At 43.0% G+C, this 14,960-nt stretch overlaps 1 protein-coding gene across 1 annotated transcript in view; it reads left to right on the top strand.

Annotated features, from left to right (window-relative positions):
* Positions 1-14,960, top strand: part of LOC122133670 (trichohyalin-like) — a 67,078-nt gene that overhangs the window by 24,229 nt on the left and 27,889 nt on the right.

The raw sequence follows: 14,960 nt of genomic DNA, 5'->3' as shown, positions 1-14,960 counted from the left end.
TTTTTAATAAAAAATCAAATAAAAAAACAGAAACAACACACTCAACTAAGCATCTATATACACATCAAAAGAACAGAAACACCTCTAACAGAAAGCAAATATACAAATTATCAACTAAAATCAGGGGGATCCAAATGCTAAGGAATACAAGTAGGTTTTGAGCCTCGACTTGAAGTACAAATGTCATGATAGACAGGTAGATGTCATGATAGATAGGTAAATCTCATGATAGGTAGGTAAATCTCATGATAGGTAGGTAGATGTCATGATAGGTAGATAAATGTCATGATAGACAGGTAGATGATATGATAGACAGGTAGATGTCATGATAGACAGGTAGATGATATGATAGACAGGTAGATGTCATGATAGACAGGTAGATGTCATGATAGACAGGTCAATGTCATGATAGGTAGGTAAATGTCATGATAGACAGGTAAATGTGGCCAACTGGATCAACAGAGGAAACTCTATTCTGGTTGAGCAGTTAAATATCTTTTCTGATTTCTAATCTTTTACTCTTTTGCTTGGCAAGCACTGGTATTTCCTTCAGGAAATGCAAATCTAGTTTTATTCGTCAGTGTATTAATCAGAAGGAAAAACCTTTAAGGTTTGTGGCAATGCAATCATCGCGCTTGTGTGTTAATGCTGTGCAAAGTATGGACCCGAGATTCCAGACAGATCTCATTTTTGTCAAAGAGTTGAGCAATACCTCAACATTTCTCTGCAGTTCCTCGACAGCTTTAAGGGAAAGAAATACAAACACAAAATTAAATGTCAGCTCATGTCAAAACTGAAACGGAAACAATCTTAACCAATTAATCAGTTCACGCTTGCCTTTGGCAAAACTAACATAAAAAAGAGACCATTACATTCACGTGTCAAACAATTCACCATCAAATGAAAATTCAACTCACAGTCACAGCGCAACGAGAAGTGACAGGCTGACCAGGAGAAATGACTAATGATCACATTCTACATGGCTGCCCAACCAGATGCTACACAAACAGATTCCATAGATTTGCAACTGAGGGAAATGAAACTCATACAGTCAACATGTCTCTGACCGGTCCTCTGACGTCGGACATAATACTGGCATACTGTACTTCTGGTAAAGACACAAATACTCTTTAACTGTGTACTTCTGGTAAAGACACATAATACTCTTTAACTGTGCACCTCTGGTAAAGACACATAATACTCTCTAACTGTGTACTTCTGGTAAAGACACATAATACTCTTTAACTGTGTACTTCTGACATAATACTCTTTAACTGTGTACTTCTGGCAGAGACACATAATACTCTTTAACTGTGTACTTCTGGTAAAGACACATAATACTCTTTAACTGTGTACTTCTGGCAGAGACACATAATACTCTCTGTGTACTTCTGGTAAAGACACATAATACTCTTTAACTGTGTACTTCTGGCAGAGACACATAATACTCTCTGTGTACTTCTGGTAAAGACACATAATACTCTTTAACTGTGTACTTCTGGCAAAGACACATAATACTCTCTGTGTACTTCTGGCAAAGACACATAATACTCTCTGTGTACTTCTGGTAAAGACACATAATACTCTTTAACTGTGTACTTCTGGCAAAAACACATAATGCTCTCTGTGTACTTCTGGCAGAGACACATAATACTCTCTGTGTACTTCTGGCAGAGACACATAATACTCTTTAACTGTGTACTTCTGGTAAAGACACATAATACTCTATAATCGTGTACTTCTGGTAAAGACACATAATACTCTTTAACTGTGTACTTCTGGGAAAGACACATCTAACTCTGTACTTCTGACGTCGGACAGAGACACATAATACTCTCTGTGTACTTCTGGCAAAGACACATAATACTCTTTAACTGTGTACTTCTGGTAAAGACACATAATACTCTATAACTGTGTACTTCTAGCAAAGACACATAATACTCTTTAACTGTGTACTTCTGGCAAAGACACATAATACTCTCTGTGTACTTCTGGCAGAGACACATAATACTCTTTAACTGTGTACTTCTGGTAAAGACACATAATACTCTTTAACTGTGTACTTCTGGGAAAGACACATCTAACTCTGTACTTCTGACGTCGGACAGAGACACATAATACTCTCTGTGTACTTCTGGCAAGGACACATAATACTCTTTAACTGTGTACTTCTGACGTCGGACATAATACTCTCTAACTGTGTACTTCTGGTAAAGACACATAATACTCTTTAACTGTGTACTTCTGGTAAAGACACATAATACTCTTTAACTGTGTACTTCTGACAGACACATAATACTCTCTGTGTACTTCTGTCAAAGACACATAATACTCTCTGTGTACTTCTGGTAAAGACACATAATACTCTATAACTGTGTACTTCTGGCAAAGACACATTATACTCTTTAACTGTGTACTTCTGGTAAAGACACATAATACTCTTTAATTGTGTACTTCTGACAAAGACACATAATACTCTCTGTGTACTTCTGGCAAAGACACATAATACTCTTTAACTGTGTACTTCTGACGTCAGACATAATACTCTTTAACTGTGTACTTCTGGTAAAGACACATAATACTCTTTAACTGTGTACTTCTGACAGAGACACATAATACTCTTTAAATGTGTACTTCTGACATAATACTCTTTAACTGTGTACTTCTGGTAAATACACATAATACTCTTTAACTGTGTACTCCTGGCAAAGACACATACGTAGACACTTTAAGCTAAAGGTAGAGAGCACTATTCTTAATTAGTGATTCATTCATTAATTAATTAAAATTAATTATTAGTGATTCATTAGTGACAACAAAGCCTTTTCTTATAGAGACAACTCTTCAACAGCTATGCCTGACCAATTCAGTTCATAATGGACTTGAAGACGCGCTCAAAGACTGACACAATGGACTTGAAGACGTGCTCAAAGACATAATGGCAGGACTAGATGGTATGTAATTGTATGCATGACTGGAGAGGACAAATAGATAGAGCATAAATTCTATGAATACATAGTAAGCTTGTAGGACTAATAGTACACACACACGCACACACACACACACACACACACACACATACACACTCACACACGCAAACACACACACGCACACACACACAAACACAAACACACACACACACACACACACAGACATGCAAACACACGCACACACGCAAACACACACTCACTTGAGCATGTCTAACATAGATGGAAAGCTTAGTTTTCTTTTAAGCTAGTTGGAGCTCCTAAGTTGCTATTTGTAGAGACACACAAGCTTCACCAGTGCCGCATTCCTGAGTGTAAAAGGCATTAAAACACAGATTCAAATTGTTATCTGTATCTGTATCTGTATCTGTGCCCACTCCCACACGATGTGCTAACACCACTAACACACACCGTTTGAAGCTGCACATGATATGGACGCCCCGTTCTGCTCTCCATATGCATTCCGATCCCACACACTCCGACTCCGACTCAGTGTTCCCTCAGATCCGCCGTGCATATGGTTGTGTGTGTGTGTGTGTTTTCCCAAGTGGGGAAGGAGAGAGGAATGAGGAATGCGGCGAGGCAGAGCTGCACATGCTAACACGTGAGCAGAGAGCGGCCAGGCGGCCATGTTCCAGAGCCGCCTCATTCCCTGCAGCCCCTCTCCTCTGGACAGCTCTGCAGCAGTCACACACACACACACGCCTCAGCATCCACACACACTACAGCTGGGAGAGACATCTCTGGGCAGCAGTCACACACACACACACACACACACCTCAGCATCCACACACACTACAGCTGGGAGAGACATCTCTGGGCAGCAGTCACACACACACCTCAGCATCCACACACACTACAGCTGGGAGAGACATCTCTACAGCAGTCACACACACATGCCTCAGCATCCACACACACTACAGCTGGGAGAGACATCTCTGGGCAGCAGTCACACACACACCTCAGCATCCACACACACTATAAGCTGGGAGAGACATCTCTACACTTCACACATACGCCTCAGCATCCACACACACACTACAGCTGGGAGAGACATCTCTGCAGCATCCACACACACACTACAGCTGGGAGAGACATCAAATGCCACAGGCCACAGCCAGCACACACACACACACACTAGAGCTAGGGAAAGACCTCAAGATTATGTTACACAATGGCTGTGTTGGAGGGATGTGTTTTATCATAATAAAAGTCCCTCTCAAGGCTCTGGTCTCATTGACATCTCAGAAGGAGGATCTTGAAAGTGTCACTTTGATGTCTTATGTCATATCCTCATAGCCATCCAGACAAGACCGGGAGCCTGTGGCAGCATCCATGCTGCAGTGTTTCCAGCAGACATGGTAAGGTCTTGAAAAGGTTCCTCGTTCGATAACCATTATTTGGACCCCTTCGCACTGATGCTGTTCTGAATTCCATAGCTGATGTCTCTCTCACTGTTTACTTTAACTAGGGCTCATATTGGCTATTTTCTGAGCTTTTTTCCCACAGGTGATCGATCACAGATGGTGAAAAACACCATGCTGTAAAGACACAGTGTGATGAAAGAGTATGGGGTTCTGGCCAGGGTGTAATCTGCTGGCGTCAGGAGCAGATGTGGTGTCAGGAGCAGATGTAGTGTTAGGAGCAGATGTGGTGTGAGGAGCAGATGTGGTGTCAGGAGCAGATGTGGTGTTAGGAGCAGATGTGGTGTTAGGAGCAGATGTGGTGTTAGGAGCAGATGTGGTGTTAGGAGCAGATGTGGTGTGAGGAGCAGATGTGGTGTGAGGAGCAGATGTGGTGTCAGGAGCAGATGTGGTGTGAGGAGCAGACAGCACTGATCAGAACTGCTCTGAATTTTCCTTCCTCATTGTGTTGTGAACATATGTGTGTTTTTCTTTCAATATGTATGTCATCATTCTTTTCTGTAGTTGAAGAGCCACATGTCTAAATGTGTTTCACAAATGGCGGCTTTTGTGCGTGTGTGTCACAGACAGGCTCTAGTTGGGCTTTCATACAGTGATGAATGCAATACAATAGAATGACTTCAGTCTTTATCTAATTCATACAGACTGCTGAAGGTGAGTTCACTGTTATCTGAAAAGTCTTGAATGAATACTTCAGACGTTACAGCTTCATACTGTGAGATGTCAGCTTGCTAGCTAACTGTAAGCAACCTCAGCACTTCTAACTTCTGGTGTGGTATTTATCGTCTCAATTTTCTGAATGAATGAATTTCATGAACCCCACAGAACAATGCAGTGCTTGTAAAGTCTAATGCTATGGGAGTGCTCAATTAGACTTATTGCTAAGAAGCTTATTTCAGATTACATGTTTGTTTTCCTTTTGGAAAAGCTGAAAAGACACAGAACAGTAACCGGATTTGTGTGTCAAATTCACTTCCGCACAAAGTAGATCAAGCGTATTAGCAGATTACTTTATGAAAGTATAACATTCACCCTATGTGACCGCACAGTGAAACCAACATGATGATGTTTCAGTGTATTCTATCATTCGTAAGAGCAGGATCAGCCATTTTAATACAGTTGTTGCTATTATTTGATTGATCAGATATGAGTCTAGATAGCCTCATAGCCTCAAATCTGATGAAAACACTGTACATGTCTGCAGTTATGGTCAGTGACACCTGTTTGTGGTATAAACATTTATTTTAGCTTTTAAAATCCCTTAGAATCAAAATCAAAAGGCACTGATTCAGCTTTTGCGTATTCATGAGCCCAGGAGTGCCATTACTCCCTGGGTGTGTGTGTGTGTGTGATTAGCTGCAGTCCATTTGGTGGAAGGTCAGTCTGTTGTGTCTGCTGTCTGGTCCAGCTCCCTCCTCGTGCCAAGGCTTTTCTTGGCAGCCTGAGAGTCTGCTCAACCTCTTGCATCTTTAACAGCCTGAGTTCCATGCTATATATGTGGATGGAAAGCAACGGCTCAGCCTGGTGCATTGTGGGATTGCGCTGCCAAGTAGCGATTGAGATTTGTGGAAGGCAAATTTTGTTAATGAGTGTAAGAGGGGGATAAGTATTAGAGTGTCTGTACATGAAACAAATGTAAGGACACACTGTACGCGCACAACAACAACAACAACAACAACAAGCTTCACGGCCGCCATTTTATCTGAATAAATACACACTGTACGCGCACAACAACAAGCTTCACGGCCACCATTTTATCTGAATAAAGTGGACACCGTGGCAAACTTCACTCCACTGATGCGGAATACCCTCTGTCTCACTCCTAGTCATTATCTTGGAATATCGGGAATATCGGAATTTCTCAGCAGGCCTATTTCAGTTTGCCACTGATTCAAGACAAAGATATTCACATGAGCAAAAAGCTCCGATTTTGGTTCTGCAGGTCATCTTATCTTTGCACCAGTTCCGCTTAGTGTCATCACAAGCTGTAACTGATTGCATTATGCCGAACGTTATCATAACTTATACATTTAACTTATAAATTATACATTTCTGGCTGCAAGATGAAGCCTATGTAAGTACTACAGATTGGAAGGAGCTCTTTATAAATGTGCTGATTCCATGGAAAATGAGCTTCATATGAGCATAAACTGCCATGTCTGCATTTTCCAGTTTGGACGAAGGAATATGTACATTCAGGTCAGCTTTCTTTCTGGAGCCCACTGCAGTTCTGAATCAGTTCTGGACCAACGTAGAGATGAGGGAATTATTTCTTTTTTTTTCTTTGCTCGATCCGAGTACCAAACCCTACAAATGATCTCCCCAATGATCAGCATGGGTACTTCTGTACTTCTGTCTGTCGAACCAGAACCAATGTTAAATGGTTTTTTTTATCGTCCTAAGTTCATTAAAAGCAGCCCTGCTCATCTATGAGGAGATGGGGAGCCGCGTTTCCTTCCTCAGGAGGCGTAAAACTGCGTGGGTACCCGTGGGCCACAACAGAAGGTGAACACGGACAACAGAGATTACAAAAATAGGGGGTTTATTTCGATAAATAAACACTTTAGCCTAAAATCTAGGGCACGGATGCAAAAGCAGCGCACAAACAAGAGTATGGTGAGCTCAGACATGGTGAGAAGGAAAGCCTCTCTCTCTGGAGGCAAACATCATTTTTTTCAAAGTCAAAGTCAAAGTAGCTTTATTGTCAATTACTTTGCATGTCCAGGCACAACAGATACGACTAGACATTTCCTACATGTAGATATACATATAGATATACACATAGAGATACACGTACAGCAGCATAAGTTTTCTTATTTTCTCATGGCTCTCATCCTCACTCTCTCAGGTGTGGACCATCCAGCACAATATGCCCTTGCACCACACACACACACACACACCCCATGCACCACACACACACACACATACCCCATGCACCACCCACAGGCTGCTGCGCTTCCACTGCAAGGCCAGGGTGGTGCAGAGATAAATCAACATCCTTCAGAGCTCTTGAGGGTTGAGCCCCGGCCCTCCTCCTAATCCGCCCAGAGGCACAGGCACAGGCCTCATGACCTCATCATGCACACTCCTGCACTTCCACCAGGGGAGTTTGCTTTTCATGGTCATGGTGTGTGTGTGTGTGTGAGTTTGCTTTTCATGGTCCGAGGGCTGCCTAGAGGAATCAGAGGCTCTGTGTATCTCTACAGGTTGTGTGTTTGTGTTTCAGAAACAGTTGGAAAGGGTTTTGTTGTGTGTGTGTGTGTGTGTGTGTGTGTGTGTGTGTGTGTGTGTGTGTGTATGTGTGTGGGTGTGTGTGTATGTGTGTGTGTGTGTGTGTGTGTGTGTGTGTGTGTGTGTGTGTGTGTGTGTGTGTGAGTGTGAGTGGGTGTGTTTGTGTGTGTGCGTGTATGTGTGTGCGTGTGCGTGTGTGTGTTTGTGTGTGTGCGTGTATGTGTATGTGTGTGCGTGTGTGTGTTTGTGTGTGTGTGTGAGTCTGTTCCTGCATGTCTGTGTGTGAGTGTGTGTGAGGTGTGTGAACATGCACAAGCTTGTGTGGTTCTTTGTATCCTCTGCTTAATTGCTGGTGAATATAGGAGAGAATAACCTTTAGGCACAGATATATATATATATATATATAGCAGCACAGCACGGCAAGACAGCTTGAATACAATTACTTAAGCCATCTGAAATGAGAATCATGTTTATCAAAGATTAAACCCATCAGATCTATTTCTACGCAACATTTATTTTCAGTGAAATCTGGTCTAGTAACTATTTAAGTGTTCCCACGGTGGCTCACACTCCAAGCGTCACAACTGTGAATAAGTGGGGAAACGCAAACACATTAGCACGCCGTGTGTGTGCAGTCTCTATCCCACCATATGCAATAACAGATTGGATTATTTGGCACCAAGACCTCCTGTTAGTGCTAATGAATATAGCTATCATCATGTAGCTTGTCACTTCAAGCCACTTCTGAAAAAAAACTGGGGTTCTTTTCCCTGTCTCTTTGTAAACTGCATGCAAAGCTTTTTAACTCTTGAAAAGACTGTGGCAAATGAGGTAAGCTATGAACCTCTGTCTATTGATGTCTATTGATACTATCAACGTCTTCATTTTTTTGTGTCGATCACATCAACATCTTCCTTATCTCTGTCTGACTTTGACTCTCCTATATGTATTCCTTCATGCATCTAAACTACATTTTCAGAACCTATACTGTAGTTGGTTTTGTGAATTGCCTAGCAACCTGCATTTGACAGAACACATCCCGTTGCTCATCAACATGTTATATTTCTACCATACTACATATTACTACCTTATCAACGTTAATAAACTCATCACCATGTTATATTTCTACCATACTACATATTACTACCTTATCAACGTAAATAAACTCATCAAGATGTTATATTTCTACCATACTACAAATTACCACCTTATCAACGTAAATCAACTCATCAACATGTTATATTTCTACCATACTACATATTACTACCTTATCATCAACGTAAATAAACTCATCAACATATTATATTTCTACCATACTACAAATTACCACCTTATCAACGTAATTAAACTCATCAACATGTTATTTTTCTACCATACTACATATTACCACCTTATCAACGTAAATAAACTCATCAACATGTTATATTTCTACCATACTACATAATACTACCTTATCATCAACGTAAATAAACTCATCAACATGTTATATTTCATAATAGGGAGAACCGGGTCAAAAGCAACACATTTTGATTTGTAATTTACATAGAGAAAGTAAGACTGAAAGACTGAAAGGCAATATTTTGTGACAAACAACCTACACCCGTCCTATGTCAAACATCGTTCAAACAAGCGCAAATATCGCGGTCTATAATAGACTCTACTTTTAAACTGACAAAAGTCAGACTGTCTGTTACCAGGGTGTCATCCTGGGGTGGACAGTTGGCCGTGTAGGGGCAGCTACATTCAATGTGAAGAGATAATGTTGAGATTGAAGTTTCAGAATACGCATAAATAGATGTAGGCTACAGACCTATGATGCGGCCTTGGCTATCTAGGCCAGCAGAAGAATGATGTCCTAAAATCAGTTGAACTGTTGCAGCGGTGTCATCAAGGGGTGGGCAGTTGCATGTGTAGGGAGGGCAACTACATTCAGCGTGAATAGATAATGGCTAAATACACTTCTGCCAAAGTGTAGGCTGCAATGGCAACTTCGCACCACGATCGTGCTTGACACTTGATTTGATGCAATCAAAAACTGTCAAACTGTCCTGCCTAATAGTCTTGAAGATAGTAGGCTACTAAAGTCTAGCTAGGGATAAACATAACTGTTAAAGCCCATTAACACACTTTTCAAGCATTCTGAGACAGAGAGGATGGACCACAGAAATTCATTTAACTGTTGCTAGCTAGGCACACACACACACACACACACACACACACACACACACACACACACACACACACACACACACACACACACACACTAGGCACCAGATTTCTCGCATACCAGATTATAAACCACCATTTTTGTCATGGCCTATGCGGCAAGTTATAGCCTGCTACAAAACAAGATTATCAAAGCAATGGCACAACGAGAATATAATCCCCATAAACCGGTTGTGTGTCAACATCAGCAACACATGTTTTGGGCGAACAGAACTTCCCCGTGAAGTAGATTGCCTTAGGCCTACTTAGGATGCAGTTTTGGGGGGCGAAGCTTAGACAGATCCTTCTCCTGTTGAATGCTGTCTAATGGAAGTAAGTGCTTGGATTTTGGCGTCCACATTAGTCAATGAAATGCCCAATAAGATATAGGTGTACGAAAATGGCTGATTTATGTGTTTTGGTTCAAACACGAATGTCCTGTTCATGGATAATTATTTTTTGTTCTAATTTGTTTTGTATGAATAATATTACCAGATATTTTGACTGGCAAGTTTGAAATGCATCAGATATTTATACATTTTACCAGGCAAAAACTGAGGGCTGTTTGAGCAGAAGTCTCTCTCTCTCTCTCTCTCTCTCTCTCTCTCTCTCTCTCTCTCTCTCTCTCTCTGTGCTGTCATTAGTGTCCATATGTTCATCAGTATGTGTTGAGGGGAGATGAGTGTGTTGTGTGTTGTGTGTGTGTCGTGTGTGTGTGTGTTGTTTGTGTGTGTGTGTGTTCGGTGTCGTACCAAGAGCTGTCAGTTTGTCAATGTGTAAATGCCATCAATCATTCCATGTTGCCACTCTGAGACTCCAGCGGTGTGTGAGTGTGTGTGTGTGTGTGTGCGTGTGTGTGAGTGTGTGTGTGCGTGTGTGTGAGTGTGTGTGTGTGTGTGAGGCCAGGTGCTCCACTGGGAGAGGGACCACACTGCTGACTGCTGTGGAGGTTCTGAAAGAGGCTCATATGACCTCACACACAGAGAGAGCGAGAGAGAGTGAGGAGGGGGCATGTTTATCTAACTCAATGTATGTAGGTTTACAATAATGTACACACACACATTTACACACGCACAAGAGATGTTTTAGTAGTGCTGTTACAGTCTGAAAGACTGATCTCACAGAGAGACATTGGAGGGCATGATTATTAATCTGGTGACTCAATGTATGTACTGTAGGTGTACAGTAATGTACACATTTATAAGAGATGCTTTAGTAGTCCTGTGGGAGAACCAGACTTCATTAGAGCAAAAGGTTAGAACAATGAAACACTACGAAGATCAAAGCAATATTATGGACATTTTATTTGTAGCAATTCATAATTTATGAAACATTCTCACACACATGCAGATGCAATACATCACTCTGTGGTGTACCATAGGCTATAGACATGTGAATATTGGCTTTATTGATTTGTTTGCTCAGGATGATTGGAGCTCTCCAGCCATAGGTAGACATGTATCCCAGTCTGCTTTGTCCATCTATAATTAATTACCAACTCCTAATTATTGATTTAACATGTTTATTAGTTTGCTGTGAGTTATCGGAGCTCAGAGCGTGCTGGGTGTGACTGGAGCTTGGATTGAAAAGGACAATCAATGAAACACCAGGAGTAGATAGCAAAGCGATTCTTGGAACAGTCCTGGAGCAAGTGCTGCTTCATGACAAACTTCCAAACAAACAACTGTAGCTTCATTAAGCTATTCATGCCAATGAATTCTTCTTTGAACTCACCATGTGGCATCTGGAGGTGGAGCTAACGTGCATATCTAACTGATAAGGATCTCTTTCTTGTTGATTATTAGTTTGCTGTGATTATATCAGAGCTCAGTGCATGCTGGGTGTGACAGGTTGATGTGGGCCTCTCTGCTGTCCAGTGTGGGCCTCTCTGCTGTCCAGTGTCTGCTCTCATAGTGTTGTCTGATCCTAGGCCAGGCCAAACACACAGCCCAGTTGAGCACAGTGTGGCACAGCATAACGCACCATTGCATAGAGTGTCCTCAGCCTGCTTTCCATTTTGTGCATGATGAATATATGTATGTGTGTTTGTGTGTGTGTGTGTATGTGTGTGTGTGTGTGTGCTGTTGAGTGTGTATGTGTGTGTGTGTGTGTGTGTGTGTGTGTGTGTGTGTGTTTGTATGTGTGTGCGTGTGCGCGTGCCTGTGCGCTGTCGAGTGTGTGTGTGTGTGTGTGTGTGTGTGTCTGTGTGTGTGTGTGTGTGTGTGTGTGTGTGTGTGTGTGTGTGTGTGCATCTGAATATGTGCTACGTGTGTTTAGGCCTATATGAGTATGGGATTAAAAGCCTTGTGCTTGTTTGCGGAGCTCTTTAGCGTGTCAGAGGAGCCGGAGGTGCCGGGTCCTCTTCATTAGCCGCCCTGACCCACAGGCTACAGGAATTAACATGAGAAAAGAGCAGCTGGAGCCTCTGTCATGATCAGGGAGGACAGAATGACAGCGGTGCATGTGTGTGTGTGTGTGTGTGTGTGTGTGCGTGCGTGTGCGTGTGTGTGTGTGTGCATGTGCGTGTGTGTATGTGTATGTGTGTGTGTGTGTGTGTGTGTGTGTGTATGTGTGTGAGTGTGTGTGTGTGTGTGTATGTGTGTGTGTGTGTGTGTGTGTGTGTTTGCATGTGTGTGTGAGCGTGTAAGTCTGTGTGTGTGTTTGCGCTTGTGTGTGTGAGTGTGTGTGTGTGTGTGTCTGAGTGTGTATGTGTGTGTTTGTGTGTGTGTGCATGTGTGTGATTATGTGTGTTTTATCTCTCTCTTTCTCCCTACCCCTCTGACTCTCTCTATGTGTTTGAGTATGTACGTGTGTGTGTGTTGTGTGTGTGTGTGTGTGTTTGTGTGTTTGTGTGTTTGTGTGTGTGTGTGTGTGTGGTTATTTATGTGCTGTCTGATTTAGCATGAGCCAAACTGAGGGGTGGCATTGGGAGCCCATTCAGCCCACGTGACTAGTTTAATCCAGTACTCTAGCTCATCTACAGTGAGTTGTCCTCTCAGACATGCACGGGAGAATAACTAGACACACACATCAGGTGTTGCCCCTAAGGTGTAGCACAGTGTGTTTATTTTTGCCGCTGCTGGGTCAGGTGTTGCCAAGGGTGAGTGTGTGACCCATCAGAAGAGCTCCACAGCTGTGGTGTGTGTGGGCCATAGTGTGTGTGTGCGGTGTGTGTGTTGAGTGTATGTGTGTGTGAGTGTGTGTGTGTGTGTGTGTGTGTGTGTGGTGTGGTGTGTGTGTTGAGTGTATGCAGCAGCAGTGTGTGTGTATGTAATGTGAGTTTGTTTGTGTGTGTGTGTGTGTGTGTGTGTGTGGTGTAGTGTGTGATGAGTGTGTGTGTGTGAGTGTGTATGTGATGAGTGTGTGTGTGTGTGTGTGTGTGTGTGTGTATATATGTATGTGTGCTTCATTCCCACTGGCCCCTCATCCATAATGGCCTCCTCCTCCTCCTCCTCTTCCTCCCCAGCCCCCCCCCCCCCCCAACACACACACACTCTCAGCTCATCCCTCACACACACACACCCTCAGCTCATCTCTCACCCAGCAGAGGCCTGTCTTCTCCCCCAGTGTGAGTCCCTTGCACCCCTCATGTTGGGTGTCCTGTAGGGCCATCTGCTTCATCTCACGAGCTGCACCAGCGGTCCGGTGTCCTGTAGGGCCATCCTCTTCATCTCACGAGCTGCACCAGCAGTCCAGGGACAACGCCTCTCCTCCCACCTAGATGATGGAATCACCAGCAACATCTCATATTGTCATTTCATTGTAGATATATTGTTTTGCATCCCCCAAAAAATGTTATCATAAATGTGATGAAATAGAATGAAACCAAACCTAACCGCGTAAAATGATATCAATCAAAACAACAACATACCATTGGTTCTGTTGGTTTGCTGCTTGCTTTTGGATTCTTCACATGAACACAGTTGATTGCTTGTGACTTAAGAAAACAAAGGAATAATATGCTGGCTGGGTCTCTGAAAGAAAACACTTGACACTATATGATTAGAAAGGTAATGTATTCGGCATTAACTTCCGTGTGCACAAAATAAAAAAGAAACAATTACCACCCTAATCTTTCTAATATGTAAGATAAAGACACAGAATGCCATCAAATAAACTCTTTCTTACAGGTTGTGTCTGAACGGTTCTTCCCACCATGTTATTTACATGTGTATATTGATCTTTAAATCACTGTGTGTTTCTGAAGGGAATTCATCTATTCCCAGTTGCTCCGCATACACTAGCATCACCAGACACGTGTAAAAAATGACTTGTTCTAGAACAAAAACATCGATCCGTGCAGAGGCAGAATTACAGCTGTACATGAACTCTTTCCAACCTCCAGATTGGGGCCGGTAAACGCAGCTTTTGGCAGACACTCATGAGGTCTGGTTTATTTTCTGCCAGCCCTCTGGCCATGAACAGCATGATGCGGCTGCTGTAGGTGGGAGTTCACTCTGCTCACGGTGGGAGACTGACAGCATCCATCCCTCACAGAGCAACCAAACCATCAGCAGCCACCAACTCAGCCTCCAGGATCTCCAGCCCAGATTGGGATGCTGCCCTCAGTGTGCCATTCAGCAGGCTGGCTGCTCATTCAGGAGCTTTTGATCCAGCAGGAGGTGCTTGGACAAACAGGGCTGGAGAGAATGACCACCTGCCCATTAACCCCACATCCATCACAGGCTGAGCAAACACACTAGAGCACACACACACACACACTCCAGTGGCGTTCTTGATTGGTTGGGGACAGGGGGCATATCCACATTAACTCATCAGCAGTCAGGCTGGTTGACAGCAGCACTGGGCTCCTTGTGTGCATTAGCCCAGGAGAACAGAAGAGGCCCACAGCAGCAGCACGTGGGATCTGCACGCTCATTTCCCGTCTGCCATTCCTGCTTCTTCAGCATGCTGAGGACCCAGAGCCCAGAGCTTCGGCACAATACCTGTGAAATTCAATTTCACCGCAGCAGACGCCACTTCAGCCGAGCTTTGCCTCGTGTTCACTTGGCCAGTGTTCACCTTCCTCCTCCTCAGTGTTCACCTTCCTCCTCCGTTGTGGAGGGAATTTATGATAATTGCTCTACCATAGAGGCGTGGGATTTTCTGGGAT

Source organism: Clupea harengus, chromosome 17, assembly GCF_900700415.2.
Source record: "Clupea harengus chromosome 17, Ch_v2.0.2, whole genome shotgun sequence".
NCBI classification, from domain to species: domain Eukaryota; kingdom Metazoa; phylum Chordata; class Actinopteri; order Clupeiformes; family Clupeidae; genus Clupea; species Clupea harengus.
The sequence above is the reverse complement of the archived record's forward strand: the minus strand, read 5'-3'. Positions and strand labels throughout refer to the sequence as shown.